This window comes from Giraffa tippelskirchi, chromosome 6, assembly GCF_054371585.1.
Source record: "Giraffa tippelskirchi isolate mGirTip1 chromosome 6, T2T-mGirTip1v1.2.pri, whole genome shotgun sequence".
Lineage (NCBI taxonomy): Eukaryota > Metazoa > Chordata > Mammalia > Artiodactyla > Giraffidae > Giraffa > Giraffa tippelskirchi.
Window position 1 is genome coordinate 6,889,293 of NC_137280.1, and position 26,822 is coordinate 6,916,114.

General features: G+C 38.8%; 1 protein-coding gene and 1 pseudogene across 1 annotated transcript in view; one reads left to right on the top strand and one right to left on the bottom strand.

Annotated features, from left to right (window-relative positions):
- Positions 1 to 26,822, bottom strand: part of MMP16 (matrix metallopeptidase 16) — a 351,178-nt gene that overhangs the window by 227,228 nt on the left and 97,128 nt on the right. The window lies entirely within an intron of this gene.
- LOC145508764 (S-phase kinase-associated protein 2-like) lies at positions 20,418 to 21,182 on the top strand (annotated as a pseudogene).

Below are 26,822 nucleotides of genomic sequence, written 5' to 3' on the forward strand. Positions count from 1 at the left end.
GTTTACCTCACCTCATTGTAGAAAAGGTTTTGAGGTACACAGATACAAACCATTATCTCATTACCTAGTATATGTTCTCTGAAAACAGTAGAGTATTAAAAACAGAAAGGAAGAAAGAAAAGAAGGAAGAAAGAGAGGGAGGAAGGAAAGAAAAAAGGAAGAAAGTAAAGGAAGAAAAAAGGACTAAAGGAAGAAAAGAAAAAGTAGACAGATTCCTAAAGAGAAACAAGAAACATTGCTTCCACAGATGTAAGCAACATATTTACACGACTATTAAAATACTAAAAATTTCCTCTAAAGTGCCTATTGTTGTTCAAACACAGTCCTTTTGATGAAGACAAACCAGATGATGTAATACCATAAATCCTTTATTAAAACGATTTCAATTATAAAAAACTTACACCACTGCTGCATAATTTGCATAATTCTTTTTTTTTTAATTCAGTTGGAAAAAAGTAAAAAATTCATGCTGAGTAGAACAGATTATAATTTTTCATTCAAAAATCAAATATAGAAATTATAACTAATGTTAATATACAATGACACTTTTCTACTTTTATGCATTTTTTAAAGCATAGGTAAAAACTGTCAGGGATTTATTAAGAAAGTCCTTACTTTGCAAAGCTAACTTATGTGCTCTACATACAAACTCTCCATCTTTCTGGATTACATGTCTGGAGACTGCAATCCCAGGGCTCCACAAGGCCTACACGGTCGGTGGGCACACGACCTCCTTAATCCTGTGCCAAGAACAGCTGTTGAAAAGTGTCTGTTATGCAACCCTGAAAGAGGAATATGAGAAAAGAAGAGAAGTGACTCCTAATCTATATCTTGGGGACCTAAAGGTCAAACTTCCCACTAACCAGCTGCGAGAGATGACTTTGTGCGTCAATTTGGCTAGGCCACAGTACCTAGATACTTGGTCAAACACTAGTCTAAATGTTGTTATGAAGGGATCTTTTAGAGGAGATTAATACTTAAATCAATAAACTTTAAGTAAAGCAGCTTTACTCTTCATAATGTAGGTGGATCTCATCAAATCAGTTCAAGGCTTTGAAAGGAAAAAGCCAGTCTTCACCTAGGGAAGACGCAAGTTTGCTTGTATACTGCCTTCAGACTCTAGATGACACCCTGCCCCCTCCCTGGGTCTGCAGTGGCCTGCAGATTTTGAACCTGCCAGCCTCCACAACTGCTTCGACTAATTCCTTAAAGTCTCTCTCTGCATGTTTAGTTTGTTACTACATAAAATAGGGTGATGATGTAAATTGGGTTGGCCAAAAAGTCCATTCTGGTTTTTTGCACTATCTTACAGAAAAACACAAACAAAAAGTTTGGCTAACCCAATACTTACACATTTTAAAATGATTATATAAGAAAATGTGTATATAGCACTTTATAAACTAAATCTTAGCTATCAATAGAGCTTCATTGAGACGATGCCCCTTTTCTTTATCTTCACGTTATTAACTTCAGCACAGGGGCAATATCCAGGAAAGAGTGAGTGATAAGGAAAAAGGTATTGTGGACAATATAAAAAAATTATAAATATGGGTGCCACCATTAGTCTTCACCAACTGAATACACATTGTGCACTGGGCATTATAATAGAGCATTAACACGTGTTTTTATTTAATATCCAAACAATCACAGGAATTTTAATAAAATTACAATTTCTCCTTTTTAGATGTGGCTATTGAGTTTTAAAAAGATGTCAAATAATCCAATCATGATCCTAAAAAATAAGAATATGAGAAAGAACTAGAAACCAAGATTTTTCTGACTACCTTCTTAATCACTGCATGATACTACATTCCAGGAATAAAGTGGTTTAAACCCAAATGAAAGTAAATACATCAAAACCATCAGTTAAACAAGTTAGAAGTACAGCAAGTCACTTTCCAAAACTGGAGGACTAAGCCTAGGAATCAAATGTCAATTACTAAGAATCGTCAATTACTTACAAACATGGCAATATTATCATATTTCCCTTCTATTTCTCCTCCATACTTCTACTTTTAACATTTTGAATTTTTCATATTTGAAGCCGTACCAAAGATACCTGAACTAGCTCTTCTTCCGAGAATGATCAGCTGACATCATAGACAGAGGAAGCATTGCCCTATCAATTGTCTCTCTCAGTCAAGCCCCAGTGTCTGACATGAAAATTTTTTCTTTGCAAGCAGAGTAAGTTTTTACTGTAAAATAAAAAATAAAAAAATTATATATGAAAATTTTATCATCTTTGTAAACATTTTTTATTTGGATGACTTTTCTCTCCTTCAAATCAGTTTCCTGCATTACAGGCAGATTCTTTACCAACTGAGCTATCAGGGTAGCCCCAAAAACACTGATGGGGGGTGTTTTCTGGAAGAGCATATTGAAAGGGAAAGTACAGTGCAGAATTTTACTTTCATTCTCTTCTCACTTATTCTTTGGACTAGCACTACTCTAAAAAACGATGCTGATAAATAAATGTTGATAGATGTATCTCCATATAAAAAGATATACTACAAGCCAATTAAACTCAAAACTAAGAAAAAAAAAATGCAGTATGTCCCTACTTAAGATCACTTATTTTATGGTTAAGACTTGACATCAGAAAAAAATGATAATGGTAAGATAATACATACACAAAAAATAATAAATGACTTTTTCATACGCCGTTTATCTATGGGTTACCATAGGTAAAGGACAGGTTAATCTAAAAGAAATATTTTTTTCATGCAAAAGTAAAGTGATTATATTCAATGTTATTTTCTACACTGTCTTTATGACTTTTAACTATAGTTTTAGAAGATCTCCAATACAGAAGTTAATCACACAGTTTCATAGATATCATAATTTTTAAAAAAGAGATAGCAATTAGTGATTCTACCAATATTCAATATTTCTCTTTAGTTTTCTTGTAGCCAAAACCCATGCCGATGATTACCGGCAATTTTCAGAACTGTATGTGATAATATACAACTACTAATTGAAAAATATCTAGAATAAATAGTATCACTCTTGTTTCTCTATTTTCAAATTTAGTATTTGCTGTTTCCTTATCTCCAATATATGCAGATTTTCTTACTACTAATATTTCTGTGGAGAAGGAAGTCATAGACAAATGACTACGTAAATCCATCAACAAAGAAAACATAAACTCGGTTACATCCTTGTTATAGTGCACAACTCAGCAATTAAAATGAACAAAGTAATGATAAACACAGCATGGATAAATCTCAAAAGAGTATGAATGAGATAAACCAGACACAAAAGAGTTTACACAGAATGACAGCTTTTAGATCTCAGTAAAATTATAACTAATCTACACTACAGAAACTAGGCCAGTGGTTGTTTGGGGACTAAGAGGACAGGCAGAAAGAAAGAGTCACAAAATGGGATTATACATACATCAAAACTTGTCAAATTGTACATTTTATATACATGCAATTTATTGTATGCTATTCATACCTTGATAAAGACATTTTCAAAATCTCTGTGTAAAATGAATAGGTTGCAATCTACCTTTAAACATCTTCATTCCATCTTTAATTTGTTCAAAAGTACTAACTAGAAAAAACAGGCTGATGGGAATCCAGTATTCATGTATGGACGTGAGAGTTGGACCATAAAGAAAGCTGAGGGCTGAAGAATTGATGCTTTTAAACTGTGGTGTTGGAGAAGATTCTTGAGAGTCCCTTGGACTGCAAGGAGATCTAACCAGTCCATCCTAAAGGAAATCAGTCCTGAATATTCATTGGAAGGACTGATGCTGAAGTTGAAGCTCCAATACTTTGGCCACCTGATGCAAAGAACTGACTCATTACAAAAGACCCGGATGCTGGGAAAGATTGAAGGCAGGAGGAGAAGGGGACGACAGAAGATGAGATGGTTGGATGGCATTACCAACTCAATCGACATGAGTTTGAGCAAGCTCCGAGTGTTGGTGATGGACAGGGAAGCCTGGCATGCTGCAGTCCATGGAGTCACAAAGAGTGGGACATGACTGAGCAAATGAACTGAACTAATGGGAATTAAAAGATAAAAGAGTTAATATTCCCTGGTGGCTCAGACAGTAAAGAATCTCCTTGCAAAGCAGGAGAACCAGGTTTGATCATTAGGTTGGGAAGATCCTCCAGACAAAAGGATATGGCAACCCGCTCCAGTGTTCTGGAGAATTCTGTGGACAGAGGAGCCTGGAGGCTACCCAGTCCTTGAGGTCGCAAAAAATCAGACGCGACTGGGCAACTAAGGCAACAACTAAGGCATCCTCAATAAAAGCTAGGTAAGTGACACGAAAAAAACAAAATATTATAATGAAGTTGTTATAAATAAAATTTTAAAAGCCTTGAGGAAGGAATTTTTTTTTTTTTCTGGAAGTCTTATAAAGACTTTCACATCATCACTCACACTTCCCAGTGAAGTCTTTCCCCTCTATACTCTAAAAGTACAACCCTCTGTCTCTCTCACATCTCTGTTCTTCTCTATAGCACGTACCACCATATGACAATATTTCACTCATTTATTTTGTTTTGTATCTATGTTGTTGTTCAGTCACTAAGTCGTGTCCGTCTCTTTGCGACCCCATGGACAGCAGCATGCCCAGCTCCTCTGGCCTTCACCATCTCCTGAAGTTTGCTCAAATTCATGTTCACTGAGTCGGTGCTCCAGTACCATACACATAGATAAAATGAAACTCCACAAGGGCAGAAATTCTGTCTGTTTTGTTCATTGCTGAATTGCCATAACTTCTAAGAGGACTAAGTCCATAAAATAGTCCACTATTGGCGTTGTTTTCTGAATGAATGGATTGAAGATTTACAAAGGGCCATATGCTAAGCTGGCACTGGGGCTTAGAACAGTCGGTTCAACAGACATGATTCCTCCTGTTTTGAAATGTATATGTATGTGGAGTGAATAATAAAAAAATAAATGAAACACAGTCACATCTAAATGGGACTGAACTTCTCAAAGAAAAGCGCATAAAAGCGGGAAAGGCTGTACTAGTACAGACTAATCTGAGATTACAGAATCTGGAAAGCTCTCACGGAGGAACTAACATTCAGCTGAGATCTGAAAGCTGAACAAGAATTATTTAAGGGAATGTGCACATGACACCACCCTTATAGCAGAAAGCGAAGAACTAAAAAGCCTCTTGATGAAGGTGAAAGAGGAGAGTGCAAAAGCTGACTTAAAACTCAACATCCAAAAAAATAAGATCGTGGCATCCAGTGCCATCACTTCATGGCAAATAGATGGGTAAACAATGGAAACAGTGACAGACTTTATTTTCTTGGGCTCCAAAATCATTGCAGATGGTGACTGCAGCCATGAAATTAAAAGTCATTTGCTTCTTGGAAGAAAAGCCATGAGCAACCTTGACAGCATATTTAAGAGCAGAGACATTACTTTCCTGACAAAGGTCTGTATAGTTAAAACTATGGTTTTTCCAGTAGTCATGTATGGATGTTGAGAGTTGGATGATAAAGAAAGCTGAGCACTTAAGAACTGATGCTTTGAACTGTGGTGTTGGAGAAGACTCTTGAGAGTCCCTTGGACTGCAAGGAGATCACATTAGTCAATCCTAAAGGAAATCAATCCTGAATATTCATTGGAAGGACTGATGTTGAAGCTGAAACTCCAATACTTTGGACATCTGATGCGAAGAGCCAACCCATTAGAAAAGACCCTGATGCTGGGAATGATTGAAGGGAGGAGGAGAAGGCGACAACAGATGGTTGGACAGCATCACTGACTCAATGGATGTGAGTTTGAGCAGGCTCTGGGAAATGGTGAAGGACCAGGAGGCCATGGGATTGCAAAGAGTTGGACACGACTGAGTGACTGAACAACGACAAAAGAGAATGTGGTGGGGGAAAAAAAAAAGTGCCATTAAGGAAAGACTAGCAATGGTGGGGAGCCTGAGAGTAAAGGAACTCAGTACATTTTAGCAGCAGGTGGAGAGGAAAACAGCGTGGCAGGAGAGCAGTTAGAAAGGACAGAGCAGGGAGGGATGCAGATGGAGAGGTGGAGACGAGATGATCTCTTTCAGGAAACATCCGTGCCCCTCATGTTAGGAGCATTTAACAGGAGGCTTCCTGTGGGCTGTTTTCAGTCCTGCATGAATCCTCTGTTCCTTATTCATCCTTGAATATTCAAGGATTAAGAGGAGATGGCAAGCCACTCCCGGGAACAAGGAACGTATGCACACGGTGAAAAGTAACTATTAACGACCTTCTTCCTTTCTGATATGGAAAGTGATTGTTCACAATCCTCTCTGAGCCTTATGTCTCCTTGGTGATTTGTAAGCATTTTGATCCCTATCTCTGCTGAAGAAGCTATCTTGTAAGACAGTATATATATATATATATATATATATGCCCACAATATGCTGAATAAAGGCCCTTGTTCCATCAGAACTCGGGTCCCCGTGTCTTTCTTCATTTCTCTCTCTCCCTTTTACTCTATTTCTCTCCTTCAGGCGAATTCCCAGGAGCGCAGAGGCTCGCTGTTTCCTTACCTGCCTGGGCTTTCAAGACCTCCTCGAGAGGGCGCCCTGAGCCTACGTAAACGGCGCAAATCCTTTGTCTAGGATTTTATTGGCTTTCCGCGTAAGCCAGGGAATATCAGCCTCTTGACTTTCTTACGGTCAACTCCCTACCACCAGCTTCCAGTCCATTAAAGGATCCCAACACCCTTAGACTAGCAAGACATCATTTTTGGCTTATAGTTAGGCAGAAGAGTAGCCTGATTGCATTTTTTTGTAAACTGATCATTTTACTGTGTGGATAATGAACCGAGAGGACTTGAGAACCAAGTCTAGAGGACTGATTTTAAGACCACTGCAATGATCTAGAAATTGTTCCAGTCCATCTAAGTTTGCTGAGCCTATTGGCATAAAGTTGTTCATAATATTCTCTTATTAATGGTTCAGTCTCTGTAGTAGCAAACATTACATATCCACTTCCAGTGTAATTGTGCCTTCCTTCTTTAAATTATTAATCCTACCAGAGATTTGTCTATTTTTATTAGCTTTTCAAAGATGAATGAGTCTTTATGGTTCCACTTTATTCTATGTTTATTGTATCATGGGCTTGTTTTTTCTACATCATTAATTTATGAATTATGTTCACTGTTTCCTTCTTCCTAAAATATTTGGATATATTTTGCTATTATTTTTTTAAGTTGAATGCTTAGCTAATGAATTTTTAACTTTTATTCTTTCTAATGTAGCATTTGGGTATAAATTTGTTTTTCTAATGCATTACTTTAGCTATAAACCACGTGGATTACATGATAGGGACAGAGTAAAGGGACAAATTGTATTGTGTCATTGGGATATCACTCAGTCCTGTCTGACTCCGTGACCCCATGGATTGTAGCCTGCCAGGCTCCTCAGTCCATGGAATTTTCAAAAGAGGTGATTAAATATGCAATCTCACCAGGGCATTGTTAAGTAGAAAAGCTATGAGAGACTCCTGTAATGATTACTCAATAAATCAGGTTTGCTTAACCTCAAAACCAAGTAGGCACGCTTAGCAACAAAACCATGCAACAAAAAACGTGAGACATGCCCCCAAACAATAACACAGTGGTGGCTTGAGCCCCACATCTTGCCCAGTGAGCTCAGTCAGTTAGGACAGGTTCTCTGCACACGTAAGAAAAAGTAAACAAACAATTTATGAACCTAGCTTGACAATGTAGGGACAAGAAAACTCCCCTGCTCACCCTGGTAAAGGAACTGATGATGGAAGCATGACATCTACTCGAGAAAGACACAGGTCTTCTCCTCCCCGCTTTTCCTTTGATTACAAAGCTGAAATACACTAAGTGCTCAGCGCATGGTACTCTCCTGCCTGCCCACTTGGAAGCCCCACAAGCATCCTGTTCTAACAAACCACTTCTTACCTATCACTTTGCCTCTCACTGAAGTCTTTTCTGTGCTGAGACATAAAGGACTGGAGCTCTTCAGAGTCCCCCAAAACGACACCCATCAGTTTCATAGCAACTGCTTTCATTCAGTTCACACTTTAACATTTCCATGATTATTTTTTTTTTAATCTCTGAGTCATTTAGAAGCATGTTTTTGAATGTTCAAACATGTTTTTTTTTTCTTCTTTTTTTTTTGGCTAACTTACTATATTGTCAAAAAATGGGTTCTACCTGAAATGGTTGACTTAAAAAAAATATTCACAACCTGAAAGTTGAGAGTTATATTTTAATTGGTGGAAATGTTTAGGACTTCAAGTCCAGGAGACAGCATCTCAAGTAACTCTGAGAGAACAACTCTGAGGAAGTGAGGGGAGGAGCTAGGTTATATACAAGTTTTGCAACAAAGGGCAGGTACCTGAACATCAAAAGATTATTGTTTATTAAAGAAAACCAGATATCCCAGGTTAAGGAAATTAGTACTCTTATATGTATGGAAAGATACAAGGGTCTGGGCTCACTGAAATCATTTCTTTGATATGCACTTCCCCTCTCTTGGGCCAATTATCCTGTGTTTTTCACATTCTGAGCTTCCTTTCAGCTCAATGAGTGGCTGAAGTCTGATGGCTGCTAGATTACAAGCATTCTCTTTCCTGAGGGCCCTTAGGGCTCACCAGCTTTCTCTGGAGGGCTGCAATCACTGATATCTGTGACATCCTCTCTGTTGCTATGGCAGGAAATATTCCATTTCTCAAAACCTTGCTTAACACATTTAAGCTAAGTTTGTGGTCCACCCATAGGCATGCATAGTGCTTCATATACTCATGATAAACATGTGTATTTCCCTTGAGAGTGAATGAAATTACCTAGGTGGAGAGTTTAATATGGTAAAAAGTGGAGGGAGTCATTCTGCCCTTTCTACCACACCAATGTTTGCTATACAATAGAGAGCTCCTGATTTACAGGTATTACTATCAGCAATGTACAACTGTTCGCTGTCCTTTTTATTTCTCCATGCTTTCACAGATGCTTTTTGCTCTTCTTGTACACCTGCCCTCACTTTTCAGAAAAAGCATGTTTTCTATAGAGCTAGTGTGGAGCTGCTCTTCAAAAATCAGCTAACGCACCAACTCCTATAGAAACACACTACGGTTTCCTGGTTTGCTTTTGATGCTTTGCCTACATGCTCCCCACGCCTGAGCACTTAACTCACTAACCACAGTGATTCCCTCCTCTATTAGACTTTGAATATCTGTAGACAGAGACATTTAAGCCGTTGCATTTCTTGGCCTTAGTATAATGACTCAAATATTGTAGATGTTCCAAAATGCCTCAATTTATGAATGGATAAATGAGTCAGTGAGTTTGGTTTAAGACCCCAAAGAAACAACATTAGCAGAATAATCAATTTTACAGCTTGGCTATACCATGAGAGACATGACAGGATCACTTAAAATTAACTTTCTTATAAGAAGAAAAGTTTATATCATCAAGTTGATTGTATGATTAATAAATTCTTTATGAACATAGAATTCCCTATACCAAGAAAGTTCAATTAAATAGTGGGTGTATTAAATACATTTCCTAATATTGAACAAAAATCTGACCAAAAGGATTTTTTTTCAAAAAAAAAAGAAGGAGCAATTTATGGAATTTTCTATGTTCTCCATTGTAGGTGGGAACAATGATGTACCCCTTAACTTGAAATAAGGAAAAACACAACTGTATTCAGCATAGAAACATCATCGGTACCTCTATTATGGAGAGGCAATGTTTAGCTTGGACCAGTAGTGCTTGTTCATGCATTCATTCCATCAGTCAGGTGACCATTCATCATTTGCATGTGAGTGTATATATGGCCTGCTCTATCTGTAAACAAACGTTGCTGCTTGCATCAAGCCATCACATGACAGCCTCCCAGAGAGTGATCCCTGAGGGAAACTCAGGATGCAGACAAAGGGGACTGCCCTCTGCCAAGCCCAGCTAGCAGTCACCACAGCCACACATCACCCCCTGTGGTGCACCCTGAGGAAACTCAGGATGATCAAACACAGGATACTGGTCCCAAATAGCTGAGGTGCATATCAAAGGAATGATATCAGTGAGACCAGACTCTTGGATTTTTCCATACACAGAAAGAACTAGATTCTTTAACTTGAGATATCTGGCTTATTTTTATTAACAGTGATCTTTTGATGTTGCAACCATCTGGTTTTGTTGCAAAAACTCCTATATATCCTGAATCCCCCACTTCCTCTTCAAAACAGCTTCTCATCATCTGAGATGTGTTTCAGGCTCAACGTCTCAGATTTGTCCACCAAGTAAAACACAACTCTCAACTTTTAGATTGCATCTTTTTTTTCCAGTCGAAAAAATAACATACGTAATGAGGATCTACAACGCATTACTCACTATTGACCAGTCACCAATCTGACTCTCATTAAGTGAACAAATCACACAAAATCTCTGCTTGCATGGAGGTGAAAAATGAAGTATTTCCTGCCATATTAATAAACAAGGATGTCACAGTTAAAAGTGACTCCAGTCCTCCAAATGTGAATTTCTGAGCCCAGTGGGTGCCCAAGAAAAACCATACCTGAGACCAGGCTGCCACCACTCCTACCTGAGCAAGGAACTAAGGATGTGAAAAACCAAACTGCAGAATGCTGGCCCCACATAGCTAAAATGCATATGAAAGGAAGGATTTCCAAGCCCAGGCTTTTGCATCTTCCCATACACAGAACAGTGTGAAATTCTTTAACTTGAGATATTTGATTTTCTTAACTAATAATAATCTTTTGATGTTCAGACTACCTGCCCCTTATTGCAAACTTCTATTTAACCTGATTCCTCCCCCTACCTCCTTAGAACAGTTCTCTCAGGGTTACCTAAGATGCTGTCTCCCAGGCTTGAAGTCTTAAAATTCTTACCAAATAAAACATAACTCTCAACTTCTAGGTTGCGATTATTTTTTAAGTCAACAGAAGTTAAATTCATTGCTGCATATTAACAAATCTGAAGCAAATATTTATTAGCATAAGGATTTTCCCAACAAGGAGATTGTTCATGTGTCTGAACAACAGTCACTAGGGAGAAGATGTAAGATTGTGTGTACATGATCTTATCATTAGAGAAGGGTACTGAACAACACTGAAAAGTATTTCACCAGGAGTCATTTTAACCTAGAAGAAATATGTCTAAGGAAAAGCCACCTTTTTACAACATTTCTATGCTCAGGAAACAACCTATGAGAAGCAGTTCTGCTTCCCAATTCCCAGCCAGGTAATGTAAATGAGCAGGGCAGCTGAAGCTCCAGTACTTCGGCCACCTGGTGTGAAGAGCCAACTCATTGGAAAAGACTCTAATGCTGGGCAAGACTGAAAGCAAAAGAGGGCGGCAGAGGATGACACGGTTAGATAGCATCACTGACTCTATCGACACGAGTCTGAGCAAACTCTGGGAGATAGTGAAGGACGGTGAAGCCTGGTGTGCTACAGTCCATGGGGTCACAAAGAGTTGGACATGAATTAGCAACTGAACAACAAGGGCCCTTTCCAGCACAGATCCTTCCCCAATATCCTCTTTAGCTCATCTCTGAGTGAACTGAACTGAACCGAAGTACCTAAATAATGCTATCTGATACTCATTTCCAGAGTCACTTTACACATGCCAAAGCCCCCAGGAAATGGAAAATGTTAACTACTTGATGACCATGCACACATAGCCTCTAGGCCTGCTGGAGCCCGAGAATCAATGTTAACCCCTATGACGCTTCCCTGGTTACCTCACTGTCAACCAATCAGAGAACTGTGCATGAATTGATTACCTACCCTGTGACCACTGCACCCCCCCGTCTTGAACTTTAACAACGCTCTCATGAAACCCATCCAGGAGCTCTGGTGTTTGGAGTCCTAGCTGCCCTGGACTCCTTGTTTGGTGTCCTGCAATAAATCCTGCATCCCCTTCACCACAATCCAGCGTCAGTAGACTGACTTCACCGCATGCAGGCCAACACACCCAAGTTTGGTTCACTAACAGTAATTTGTTATTATTATTATTAAAAGAACAGATTTTAATGAAATACATTAAAATTATATTACCCTTCCAAAAAAAAAAGAAATATAATCAAAGGCCACTAATGAAATTCTAGTGAACTATAGGACTCTCTGTCAAGCTTATGACCAACTATGGTAAGATTTCCATTCGGTATAAAGACCACATCTTTTCAGGGTCATTGCAAAGCACCAGATACCTCCTTCCAAACATCACCATACTAAACAATAAAACTTTGGAAAAGTACTTTGTATTTCATACATATCAAATGCAAGTAAATTTATAAACTGTGAGCAAACTGTGGTTGAATAATATCACCCCACAGATAAAATAATCAATTAATTTTCAGAAGAAAAAATGTCTACCAAAAATTAACAACAGACATGCTTATCCTTAATTTTACTTTATATTGTGACTGAAGGAGATAAAGAAAAAGCACTGTTACTAAGTATCATTTTAGTTAAAATGAATATGCAAAAATATTGCATATTAATGCATATATATGGAATCTAGGAAAATGATACTGATGAACCTATTTGTAGGGCAAGAATAGAAATGCAGATGTAGAGAATGAACTTATGAACACAGTGGAAGAAGGAGAGGGTGGGACAAATTGAGAGAGTAGTATTGAAATACATATATTACCATGTGTAAAACCGATAGGCAATAGGAAGTTGCTACATAAAACAAGATCAACCAGGTGCTCTGTGACGACCCAGAGAGGTTGGATGGGGGTGGGGGTGGGGGTGGGGGTGGGAAGAGGCTCAAGGTGGGAATATATGTAGACTTATGGCTGATTTGTGTCAGTGTACGGCAGAAACCAACACCATGTTGTAAAGCATTTGTTACAGAGTCCAAGATTGCTGTGCTCACCGCATGACAGGCCAATAAATCCAAGGCAAGGTGGTGAGACAGGGAAGAATTTTATTTGGGAACTGGCTGACCAAGAGATGGCAGGCCAAAAGGGAAAGGGTTAAGTCACCCAGTCCTGTCTGACTACTTGCAACCCTATGGACTATAGCCCATCAGGCTCCTCTGTCCATGGGATTCTCCAGGCAAGAATACTGGAGTGGGTTGCCATTCCCTTCTCCAGGGGATGTTCCCGAAACGGAGATCGAAACCAGGGTCTCCCACATTGCAGGCAGATTCTTTACCACCTGAGCCAAGGAAGCTCTCAAATGGTAGGCTAGTGCCTCAAAAACCACCTTGTCAGGGTCTGAATGCCAGGTTCTTTTATGGATCAGAGATGGGGAGGTGAGGAAACAAAGTAAAAACACCATTTAATTCCTGCAAATGATGCATCATGCAAAATGCTGGGCAGGATGAATCACAAGTTGGAATCAAGATTGCTGGGAGAAATATCAATAACCTCAGATATGCAGATGACACCACCCTTATGGCAGAAAGTGAAGGGGAACTGAAGAGTCTCTTGATGAAGGTGAAGGAGGAGAGTGAAAAAGCTGGCTTAAAACTCAATATTCAGCAAACTAAGATCATGGGAGCCAGTCCCATCATTTCATGGCAAATAGATGGGGAGAAAATGGAAACAGTGACAAATTTTACCTTCTTCAGTTACAAAACCACTGCAGACAGTGACTGCAGTCACCAAATTAAAAGATACTTGCTCCTAGAAAGAAAAGCTATGACAAACCTTGTTGTAGTTCAGTTGTATCCAACTCTTTGCAACCCCATGGACTGCAGCACACCAGGCTTCCTTGCTCTTCACCAGCTCCCAGAGCTTGCTCAAACTCATGTCCATTCAGTCACTGTGCCATTCAGCCATCTCATCCTCTGTCATCCCCTTCCCCTCTTGCCCTTAATCTTTCCCAGCATCAGGGTCTTTTCCAGTGAGTCAGCTCTTCGCATCAGGTGGCCAAAGTATTGGAGTTTCAGCTTCAGCATCAGTCCTTCCAATGAATATTCAAGACTGATCTCCTTTAGGATGGACTGGTTGGATCTCCTTGCAGTCCAAGGAACTCTCAAGAGTCTTTTCTAACTCCACAGTTCAAAAGCATCAATTCTTCAGCGTTCAGTCTTCTTTATGGTACAACTCTCACATCCATACATGACTCCTGGAAAAACCATAGTTTTGACTAAACAGACCTTTGTCAGCAAAGTAACGTCTCTGCTTTTTAATACACTGTCTAGGTTTGTCATAGCTTTTCTTCCAAGGAGTAAGCATCTTTTAATTTCATGGCTGCAGTCACCATCTGCAGTGATTTTGGAGCCCAAGAAAATAAAACCTGTTACTGTTTCTATTGTTTCCCCATCTATTTGCCATGAAGTGATGGGACTGGATGACATGATCTTCAGGAAATCAGCCCTGAATATTCATTGGAAGGACTGATGCTGACGCTGAAGCTCCGATACTTTGGCCACCTGATGCAAGTAGCCGACTCGTTGGAAAAGACCCTGATGCTGGGAAAGATTGAGAGCAAGAGGCGAAGAGGACAACAGAGGATGGGATGGTTGGTTGGTATAACTGACTCAATGGACACGAATTTGAGCAAACTCTGGAGACGGTGAATGACGGGGAAGCCTGGCGTGCTGCAGCCCATGGGGTGGCTAAGATTTGGAGAGGAGCGAGAGACTGAACAATAATTCCTGCGACTGTCTCCTGGACCGGCAAGCCGCAGGCAAGGGGGTGTGTTAGTGTCACTTCCTTAGTCATTTCATGGGTGCTGTGAAATGCAATATCTCCTGTCATATCAACAAAGATGTCACGTCTATCTGTGGTTCTGGCCTCCCCAGGTGTGAATTTCTGGGCCATGCTAGTAGTCAGCTGACGCCATGCCCTCTGCCACACAAAGAATTCAAGAATGTCACTGCCCTTCGAGGGTGGGCAGGGTCAGGTTATCTCCCTGAGCCAGGCCTTTACCTATGCCTTTAATAACAAAAGCAGCAAGATAAGGATTACAGTCACAGAAGCAAATCCAACATAGTTCAAAATTAACCTTTCTGGGTCACATATTTATCCTCCAATTAAAAATAAATAAAAAATAAAAACAAGCAAAGATAACAAAGGTTAATTCAATGTAGACAACTGGAACAAAATAACAAACATGAAAATGAAAAAAAAGTTCAAAGATACTAAGGATTATATGATTTTAAAATTATAGGTAAGTATCTTAATGATGATATTTTAGAATACATGTTTTTGCCGTAGCAAAGCATAAGAACTTAAAGATTAATCTAAATATTACTTGAACAACTGAAGTACATATACTTTTCAGTTTAAATGAGGTTTTAAGGGACTGGACCAAAATAGTAAATAGGCACCTATTTCCCTCCTCTTATATATGAACCGAATGTACACAGGTATAGCTGGAGCAATTCATTGAGAGAAATTCAGAAACCAGCTGACTGACTTCTTCACATGGGGTAAATAAGAAAATCATACACCAAAATCCATAGGGAAAGCTGAGACATACTCTGACATAAACCCCACACCTAGCACAGGGCCATACAATCTGGAGGCAACCCTCGACTCCCAGCTTCTCTCTGGGAGCGAGGATTTGGAACGCACATCTGGTGCCCCTACTTTTAAAGCTCCCACCTGAGGGATGGCCTGCAAAAACTCTTGGATCGAAAGTAAACAAGGCTTGCATTCAGACGTGTGCTCTGTTGCTCAGCTGTGTCCAACTTTTGCAACATCCCGGATTGTAGCCCGCCAGGCTCCTCTATCCACAGAGTTTTCCAAGAAAGAATATTGGAACAGGTTGCTATTTCCTACTCCAGGGGATCTTCCGGAGACCCAGGAATTGAATTCTTGTTCTTGAGTCTCCTATACTGGCAGGCAGATTCTTTACCACTGCACCACCTGGGAAGCCCCAACTCCTGCATTCAGGAGTCTCACGCTATTTTTGCAAAGAAGCAGTTCTTAAAAGGAACACAAGCACTTGCAACATTTATTCTCACAAAGCTCAGCACAGAGAGAGCTGGCAAGCACTACCGTCTCCCAGGCTTTCCCTGGAAAGGATGTGACTGCAACTTTGCAAGCTGCTGCCTGAGGGTTCAGCTTTTAATGAGCATGCATCTTCACACTGTACTGCACGTGAGCCTCCTCAGAGACCAGGGCAGTTTGGGGGCACTTTCCTGCCTTCTCCCTAAAGTGAAGTCGCTCAGTCGTGTCCGACTCTTTGCGACCCCATGGACTGTAGCCTACCAGGCTCCTCCGTCCATGGGATTTTCCAGGCAAGAGTACTGGAGTGGGTTGCCATTGCCTTCTCCAGGAGATCTTCCCCACCCAAGAATCGAACCTGGGTCCCCCGCATTGTAGACAGATGCTTTACCATCTGAGCCACCAGGGAAGTCTCTCCCTGAAGCTCCTTCCAACAATAAAGCCAAGTTGCCAGTATGTTAGGAAAATACCTCAGAGTATCGGATAAAAACTGTAGACATCCAGGGTCCAATGTTTACAGCTGCCACTCAAGGAATAGGTCCCTAAATCATTTATTTCTGATAGCTAGTGGGGCTCAGAGAACTAAGTCAAAGAAGTAGTTAATGGGCTTGTGAGCACTTGCCACAACTATATCACAAAGATTCAGAGCAGAAGGAGCAGGCAATAATGCTCACCTCCCAGTTTCTGCCTGGAAGGGCTGTGTGGTGAACTGCATATGTGCCTGGCTGCTGCCTGAGGATCTGGCTTCTAATCAGCCTGCATCTAGGTGCTGATTGCAATCCTCCCCTTCGGGACACTGAAAAGTCTTGAGGTTCTTGGGACACCCACAGGTACTGGCAGCCACGAAGGACAGTGGCTTGGACAATCAGAAAGGTTTGAGCAGTAACTAGGAGCCTGAGCTAGGTTTATTGACAAGGTTCATCTCATACATACGACCAGTCTGTAAAGACTAGAATAAATGATTGCTTTTGCCTTTGGGCAGAAACGAACAGAGAGGGCTTCCTTGGTGGTCTAATGAGCATGAGACCGCCTGCCAAGGCAGGAGACATGGGCTCAATCCCTGGTCCAGGAAGATTCCACAGGCCACGGAAAACTAAGCCTATAAGCCACAGCTACTGAGCCAGTACTCTAGAGCCCGCAGGATGCAACCACTCAAAGTTGTGCGCTTGAGCCTGAGCCCCACAAGAGAAGCCACCTCAAAGAGAAGTCCATAAACCGCAATGAAAAGTAGCCTCTGCCGGCCACATCCAGCGAAAGTCCACGGGCAGCAATGAACTCCAGTGCCGCCAACAATAAATAAATAATATTTAAAAAAAACAATACTAACAGAAATTCAAGGAAAATCAAGAAACAAAGGAATATATTTCAAACAAAAGAACAAGAAAAATCTTCAGAGACCAATGTTAATAAAATAGAGATAAGCAATTTACCAAATAGAGGGTTCAGATTAACCGTCATAAATATGCTCAACAAGGTAAGCAGTTCAAATACTTAACATGAGAATTTCAATAGAGAGAAAAGTGTAAACAGAAATCATAGTGCTGAAGCATACCGTAACTAAACTGAAAAATTCAACAGAGGCACAGCTAGAATAAGCAGAAGAAAAGATCAGAAAATTCAAAGACAGTGCTATGGAATTCATCCAATTAAAGGGGGAAAAGCAAAATGAATGAGAAAGAATAAAGATAGCTTAAGTGGTATATGGAACACCATCAAGCAGAGCATAATTATATGTGTGAATATATATATATATATATATATATATATATACATACATACACACACACACACACACACACACATTTATGTCAGAAAGCTCACACAAAGAAATAACGGCTGAAAAATACTCAACCTGGGAAAAGAAACGGGAAGTCCAGGTCCAGGAAGCCTAAGTAATATCAAGATAAAACTAAAGAGACCCACAGGAAGATATAATTAATTACATTATAATTAAATTGGCAAAAGTTAAAGAGAGAATCTTAAAAGTAACAACAACAAAAAAAAACTTGCTACATAGAAAATAAAACCTTGAAGACTGTGAGCAGATTTCTCAGCAGAAACCTTGGAGGCTTAAAGGCAATGGATATGTTAATAGTGCTGGGAAAAAAACAAAGACTCAACCAGGAATTCTCCACCCATGAAAGCTGCCATTCAGAAAGAGACAGAAAGAGTGTTCCAAAAAAAAAAGAAAACACAAAAGCTGACCATCACTGAACTGGCCTTACAAGAAACATTCAAGCGACTTCTTCAAGCTGAAATAAAAGGACACTAATCAGTAATATGAAAACATATGAAAGTATAAAACTTGCTGGTAAAGGTAAGTATGCAATTTACCTGAGAATACTGTAAAAATATAATGAAAGTGGAAGTGAAAGCATTAGTCACTCAGACATATCCAATTCTTTGTGACCTCATGGACTGTAGCCCGCCAGGCTCCTCCGTCCATGAGATTCTCCAGGCAAGAATACTGGAGTGGGTTGCCATTCCCTTCTCCAGGGAATCTTCCTGACTCAGGGATCAAATCCACTCTCTCGATCTAGGAGTCAAATTGCAGATGGATTCTATACCATCTGAGCCATGAGGGAGGAAATATTATAATGGTGGTGGGTAAATACCTTATAATACTGGTATGAAGATCAAAAGACAAAAGGACTAAAATAAGTATAATGGAATTTGTTAATGGATATACAGTATAAATATGACACCAAAAACATAAAATGTGAGGGGACATGTAAAAATGTAGTGCTTTGTTCTGCATTTGAAGTTATCAGCTTAAAGTAGACTGTTATTACTATAAGTTTTTTTTTTTTTGTAAGTATCATGGAAGCCACAGGACAAAAACCTACTAGATACTTCAAAAAGTATAGAGAAAGAAATCAAGGCATGCCACTAATAATAATGCCAATAATAATAATAATCAAATTGCAAAGGAAGAAAGAAAAAGAAGCAGAAAAGAATAAAGGAACTGCAAAAGAGTCAGAAAACAACTAACAGTATAGATACAATAAGTCCGTATGTACTTTACATGTAAATAAATCAAATTCTTACATTAAAGGACATAGATTCATTGAATAAATTATAAAACAATTCCCACTGCATGCTTCGTACAGGAGACTCACTTCTGCTTTAAGGACACATTTAAGCTCAAAGTGAAGGAATGAGAAAGGATCTTCCATGCAAAAGGAAAAACAAGAAAGGCAGACATAGCTATACTTATATCGAACAAAATATTTAAGCAAATAGCTGTAATAAGAGACAAGGAATATGATACAATTATAAAGGGGTCAATTCATCAAGAGCATATAATCAAATATACGTATGTATACACCCAACTGCAGACCAACTAAATATATAATGTAAACATTAAGAAACCTAAAAACAGAAACAGACAGCAATACTATTACAGAATGGTACTTTAACACCCAATTTTCAACAGTAGCTAGATCATCCAGACACAAAACCAATTAAAAAATTGGTCTTAATATACATGTTAGACCAGATAGATCTAACAAATGTATACAGAAGAGTCCATCTAACAGGAGCAGAATCCACATTCCTTTCAAGAATATGGAACATTCTCCAAGTTAAATCATGTGTCAGGTCACAAATAAGTCTTAACAAACTTAGGAAAACCGAAATAATATCAAATACATTTTCCAACCACAATGTTACAAAACTAGAAATCAATAATAATAAGGAAGCTGGAAAATTCACAAATATGTGAAGATTAAACTATATGCTATTGAACAACCAATGGCGAATAGAAGAAATTAAAAAAAAAAAATACCTTGAGACAAATGAACATGGTAATACAACATACAAACTTATTGACTGCAGCATAATTCTATCTAAGAGGAAAGTCATAGTCGTAAATGCCTACATTAAGGAAAAGGCGATCTCAATTAAACAACTATACTTTACATCTAAAACAATCAGAAAAGGAAGAACACATTAGGCCCAAAGTTAATAGAAGAAACTAAAAAGATAAGAATGGGAAATTTTTAAATAGTGACTAGAAAGAAAATAGAAAAAAAAATCAATGAAAGTAACACCTGTCTATTTTTTGGGGGGTGGGGGGAGACGGGGAGATAAAAGACGTGGTTCAAATTTTGCTCTTTAAAGTATGTTGAAATTATAGGCTCCCTCTCCCTAAAATTTCAAAAAAGCGTCAGCATCTCCCAGGAACAGTGAGAACAGCAGCGGCCAGAAACTGCTTTCAAACCTGGGCCACCCACAGAGCCCCCACTCCCCCCATGAAAACAGCTGAAAAGCAAAGGGAATGACAAAGACTTTGTGACTGTCTGCAGACCTAAGCTAAACCAAAAGAACTTTCCAGGTGTTTCTTGGGACTCCCTTCCGGACGAGCTGCTCTTAGGAATCTTTACCTGTCTGTGCCTCCCTGAATTCCTGGAAGTCCCGAGTGTATCATCTAGCATCTGACGAGTCTCTCTGGCAAACCACAGACCTCGCCGGAGGAAACCTCTAACCAGACGTGGTTGATCGGCTGCTGTCCCGAGGGGTGGTTGCCTTCCGCTGCCCAGGATCATTTATGGACCAGCCGTTAGTTGAACATCTCAGCCCTTTTCATCTACAGCACCTGGACCTGCGGAACTCCGTGATCGATGTGTCTGCCCTCCACCGCCTTCTGTCTCTCTGCTCCAAGTCGGAGAATCTCAGCCTGGAAGGCATCCGGCTTTCAGATCCCATTGTCAATAATCTTGCTCAGAACACAAATTTTCGGCGACTACACCTTTCTGGGTGTTCTGGATTCTCTGAATCTGCCCTGAAGACTTTGCTGAGCAGCTGTTCCAGACTGGATGAGCTGAACCGCTCTTGTGGCTATGACTTCACTGAAAAGCGCATACAGGTGGCTGCGGCGCACGTGTCAGAGACCATCACCCAGATGAATCTCAGTGGGCACCTAAAGAATCTGCAGAGATCAGGTGTCTCTACCTTAGTTGGAAGTTGTCTCAATCTTGTCCACCTAGACTGAAGCAATAATGTCATGCTGAAAAATGACTGCTTTCCAGAATTTTACCAACTCAACTACCTCCAACACCTATCACTCAGTCAGTGCTATGACATAATACCTGAAACTTGACTTGAACTTGGAGAAACTCCCACACTAAAAACACTACAAGTCTTTGGAATCATGCCGGACGGTACCCTTCAACTGTTAAAGGAAGCCCTCCCTCATCTAGTTAATTGCTCCCATTTCACCATCATCACCAGGCCAATCATTGGCAACAAGAAGAACCAAGAGATATGGGCCATCAAATGCTGACTGTCACTGGAGAAGCCCAGTTGTCTATGAAGCCTCTATTGCAAGATGGTGGCTCCTCTTTTCTTTGAACAGGGAAAGTAGGCAGGAAGCCCCATTGTGGAGAGCTCAGCTATTTTTATTCCTGGTTTTCCGTTGCCTTCCTTTTACAAGTATATTAGAGAACCACTGGAGAGAGAAAACTATGAAGTGCTGCTTTTTAGAAATGACTATGAAAGCTTTTATCACTGCTATACCCTTAAGAGCCTAAGCTCTATGCTTTTTGAAATTCCATTGGTAGTTTTTATAAAATATTAATTATGTTACCTATTGTACAATATATAACTGTAACTTATTTTATACACAGTAGCTTGTACCCCTTAATCCTCTGACTCTACATTGTCCCATCCCTTCTTCCCTCCCCAAGACTATGATCTCTATAACTGTGAACTGTCTCTATTTTCACAAGTTTGTTGTTTTTTTAGATTCACTAGTTTGTGGACTTTTTAGATTCCACATACAAGTGGTATCATATTACATTTCTCTTTCTTTATCTGACTTATTCACTTAGCATAATGCCTTCCAAGTCTATTCACATTGCTGGAAATGGCAAAATTCCCACTTTATTCTTTTTTATGACTGAATAGTACTTCACTGTATATTTGTGTATATATATGGAGTACTACTCAGTATATATATATATATATATACATATGTATATATATAAATGGCTTCCCTGGTGGCTCATTGGTAAAGAATCTGCCTGCCAATGCAGGAGATGCAGGTTCTATCCCTGGATTGGGAAGAACCCCTGAAGAAGGAAATGGCAACCACTCCAGTATTCTTGCCCGGGAAATTCCATGAACAGAGAAGCCTGGCAGGCTACAGTCCATGGAGGGTCATAAAAAGAGTTGAACATGACTTAGCGACTAAACTATATCTATATATATATATACACACACACAAACACACACACATATATATATATCTCTATCCATTCATCAGTTTGATATTTTTATTCATTCATCCATTCATGTTTATCCATATATATATGGATATATGGCTGTTGATGGACACTGATTTTGCTTTCATATCTTGGAAGTTGCAAATAATGCATCTTTTCAAATTAGTGTTTTTGTTTTTTTCAGATATACACTCAGGGGTGTAACTGCTGGGTAGTTGTACTTTTAGTTTACTGAGGAACTTCCGTACTGTTTTATGCAGTGGCTGCATCTATTTACATTCCCACCAAGAGTGTGCCAGGGTTCTCTTTCTCCACATTTCTGCCAACATTTGTTATCTGTGTCCTTTTGATGATATTCAGATATAAGGTAGTATTTCATTGTGATTTTGATTTGCATTTCCCTGATGATTAGTGATGTTGAGCATATTTCCAAGTGTCTGTTGGCCACCTACATTCCACTTTGGAAAAATGTCTATTCAGGTCTTTTGCCCATTTTTACTAGGGTTGTTTATTTATTTATTTTTTATCTGTATGGACTGTATATATATTTTAGATATTAATGCCTTATCGGTCATATTAAATGTTTTCTTCTGATTCAGTGTATTGTCTGAACTTTTTTTTCCATCTTCAGTATTAACATGGCTAAACAAAAGTGCACATATTTTGATAAATCTTTTTTAAATGTATGCTGATATGATAGCTGTCACAATACAATGTAATAAAGTTGTTTAAAATGAAATTTAAGAAAACTAAACACTACTAGAGCCATCTCATGGGAAGAAAAAGAATGAATGTTTTGGTCAACCCAATGATACAGCCACTATGGAAAACATTATGGAGTCTTCTCATGAAATTAAATATAGAACCAAAATATGATCTGGCAATCTCACTTCTGGATATATATCCAGCAGTAAATGAAAAGAAATAAAGGAAATGAAACCATAATCTCAAAAAGGTATCTGTACCCTCATGTTCACTGCAGTATTATTTACAATAGCCAAGGTGTGGAAACAATCCAACTGCCATGAATTTGAAAGAATAAAGAAAATGTGATATATAAAGTAGCATATTATTCAGCTTTAAAAAGGAATTCCTGCCATTTAGAATCTGAATGTACCTGAAGACTATTATGTTAAGTGAAATAAGCTAGACAGAGAAAAACAAATATTATGTGGCATCACTCGTATGTAGAATCTCAAAAACAGAAATTCAAACTCAGAGAAACAGAATGCTGGTTGCCAAGGGCGAGGAGTAGAAGAAATTGGGAAAGGCTCGTAAAAGAGTAGAAATTTTCAGTTATAAGATGAATAAGGTCTTTTGTTCTCCTGCATGACATTGTGACTATAATTGATAATACTGTATTATATAACTGAAATTTGCTAAGAGAGTAGAATTTGTATTGTTAGCAAAAAATGATAAATATCTGATGTGAGAGGTGTGCTAATTACCCCAATTGCAGGAAAATTTTCACAGTGTATGTCAAATCATCACATTGTACGTTTTAAAATATTATAATTTTATATGTCTTTTATAGATAAGTAAAGGTGAAAAAATGACATATTAGAAAATACACAATATTTACTTAAGCCACAGGGTAATATATACAATATTTTAGGTGTAGATAGAAAATAAGAATGAAAACTTAGAAACAACTCCTGTTAAATCTTGAAATACATAAAACAGATACATTTTTCTCTCTTAATCACGACCGACATAGAGCACACAATTGTAGTTAGGAGTATTTAAACATGAAAAAACTCTGCTTATCATTTTGTGTCTATTTTACTTTTGTTCCTAACATCTGTGTCTTACATTTTATAATGAAAATTCTAGGCAAGGTTTCTAGGTGAGTTGTCAAATGGTTAGATATTTACCTTGCCTTATCAAAATATAATTTTTGGACACTTTCAGACAAAGACTGGAGTGGAAGAGGAGATATTTTAAGCCAAATGATACTTTACAATAAAGTTAAGTATATTTCCCTTGAGCAGACATAGCAATACAAAGAACTGTACCCCAACAGAAGAATCAAAACCCAGCTCTCCTAAACTGTAGAGGGTGCAGTACCACACACACACACACACACACACACACACACACCTCGTTACTGAGTTGTCCACATAACTTCCACTCATGGTGAACTCCCAGCCTCAGTGCTGGATGGACTCTCAAAACCATGGCTTGAGTCCATTCTAAAGTAAAAACAGTACTCTGAAACTGTAAATGTAGAACAGTTTAATCAGAGCCAACAAGCCACAATAATAAAAGTCTGGATAGTCACAGTTTAAAAGCTATGACCAGAAAATCTTGATCTTTAGCCTTCCTCACAAGATCTTTAGCCAACAGACCAACAGACAGTAGTTAATCCTTATATCCCTATAGCAGTGAAAAAAAAAAAAAAAGAGGGAAGAATGCTATTTGGTAACATATATTACCCAAGCATCTTTTATTTTAAATGACTTTAGGTTGACTAGACAATCATTTGGTTGGATAATGATGGTAAACCTATATGTCTTTAACATATCTAAAAGTAAATGCCCTATGATCCTGTAAGCCAAAGTTAAACATATATGCAAGAATGTTTTACTGGATCTTACATTCTCCAGAGTGTGAGTTCTCAGTCCTTTCAATAAGCTATCATCTTCCTCCCAAGCCCAAATTTTCAGGCTTAAAGAATGGTGCCCCAAAATGAAAGCTACAGTTGTCAACCAGTTTCAGGACAGAAAGATAAATACATTCCCAAGGTCATATATGTTTGCTGAAGTCTAGATTTTGATTAGATGCCATCAAAATCATTCTCTCTGGCATGATTTTGGAAGGCAGAGATACTTCCACTTTGCACAAACTGTAGAAAAGCTAGAGGAAAAGACTCAAGAGAGTGTTGATGCACTAGGTAGGTAAAGGTCAACACCTGGTTCTCACTTCACCACATTCAAGGATCCATATGTAATTATGAGTAACAGCAGGCCTGGCCTTCTTGAGACTAAAGGTATTTAATTCCTGTCATATTTGTCTTCCTAATTTTATTTCTAGTCATCATGATCAACAGTAGAATCTGGAGGGAGTTAGAGTAAGATCGTAGAAACTTAAAAAGCTGCATTTAGGGCAAGAATACTCAAATTTATTATGGAGTTGCATTGGGTATTTGCTTTCTGCTGATGTAGGTAAGTTTGGTAATTTTTTTTTTTCCACATTAATAGTTGGAAGAAGGCCCAAGGCTTTCCTGGACTCAGAACTGTTTAGTAAGCAGGGATTTTTGTGCTGCATATTAATAAAATGTATGACACCATTGTTTCATTTGGGCAACTGCTCAAAAGAGATGAATAATGAGCTGCTTTCGAGGTAAGAGGCCTTGAGTTGCTGTTGAAGATACTGTAAAGCTCAGGCTGCTAGAATCTACTCTTAAAGCAATTCATTTGAGACAAATCTTAACCAAGTTGTTGTTATTCAGTCGCTAAGTCGTATCCAAATGTGAACCCATGAACTGCAGTATGCGAGGCTTCCCTGTGCTTCACTATCTCCCCAAGTTTGATCAAACTCAGGTCCACTGAGTCAGTGATACTATCCACCATCTCATTCTCTATTGTACCGTTTTCCTCTTGTCCTCAATCTCCCCAGCATTAGGGTCTTTTCCAATGAGTCAGCTCTTCACATCACGAAGTCAAATTATCGGAACTTCAGCTACAGCATCAGTCCTTCCAATGAATATTTAGGGTCGATTTCCTGAATGATGTGCCTGGTGGTGAAAGTAAAGCCTGATGCTATAAAGAACAATATTGCATAGGAACCTGGAATGTCAGGTCCATGAATCAAGGTACGCTGTATGTGGTCAAGCAGGAGATGGCAAGAGTGAACATAGACTTTTTAGGGACCAGTGAGCTAAAATGGATGGGAATGGGTGAATTTAATTCAGATGACCATTATATTTACTACTGTGGGCAAGAATCCCTTAGAAGAAATGAAGTAGCCCTTATAGTCAACAAAAGAGTCCAAAATGCAGTACTTGGGTGCGATCTCAAAAATGACAGAATGATCTCAGTTCGTTTCCAAGCCAAACCATCCAACATCACAGTAATCCAAGTCTATGTCCAAACCACTAATATTGAAGAAGCTGAAGTTGAACAGTTCTATGAAGACTTACAAGACCTTCTAGAACTAACGCCAAAAAAAAAGATGTCCTTTTCATCATAGGAAGTTAGAATGCAAAAGTAGAAAGTCAAGAGATACTTGGAGTAACAGGCAAGTTTGGCCTTGGTGTACAAAATAAAGCATGTCAAAGGCTAACAAGAGTTTTGCCAAGAGAATCCACTATCCATAGCAAACACCCTCTTCCAACAACACAAGAGACAACTATATACATGGACATCACCAGATGGTCAACACTGAAATAAGATTGATTAACCAAGAGGGAAGTACAAAAGCAAAAGACAGTTGTAATTTAGTATTTTACAAAAGTAAATTAGTTATCAGATTTTTTTATTATTATTAAAAGTAAAATTAAACTTTCATTTTTACTTACTTTGTGGAAAATCCTAGTAAAGAACCTTTAAAATTAATTTTATGATGTCTCCTATGCTCAAGGCAATAGTTGATCACCACTCTAATCATAAATGTTTTTCTGGCCTGATGTCAGCTCTATTTTCTATCAAATCACATGTTCATAAATATAGGCTTCTAGCCAGAGTTACTTTTCTCATCTGTAGAGTTTTCTTCCTTATCTACTTCAAAAA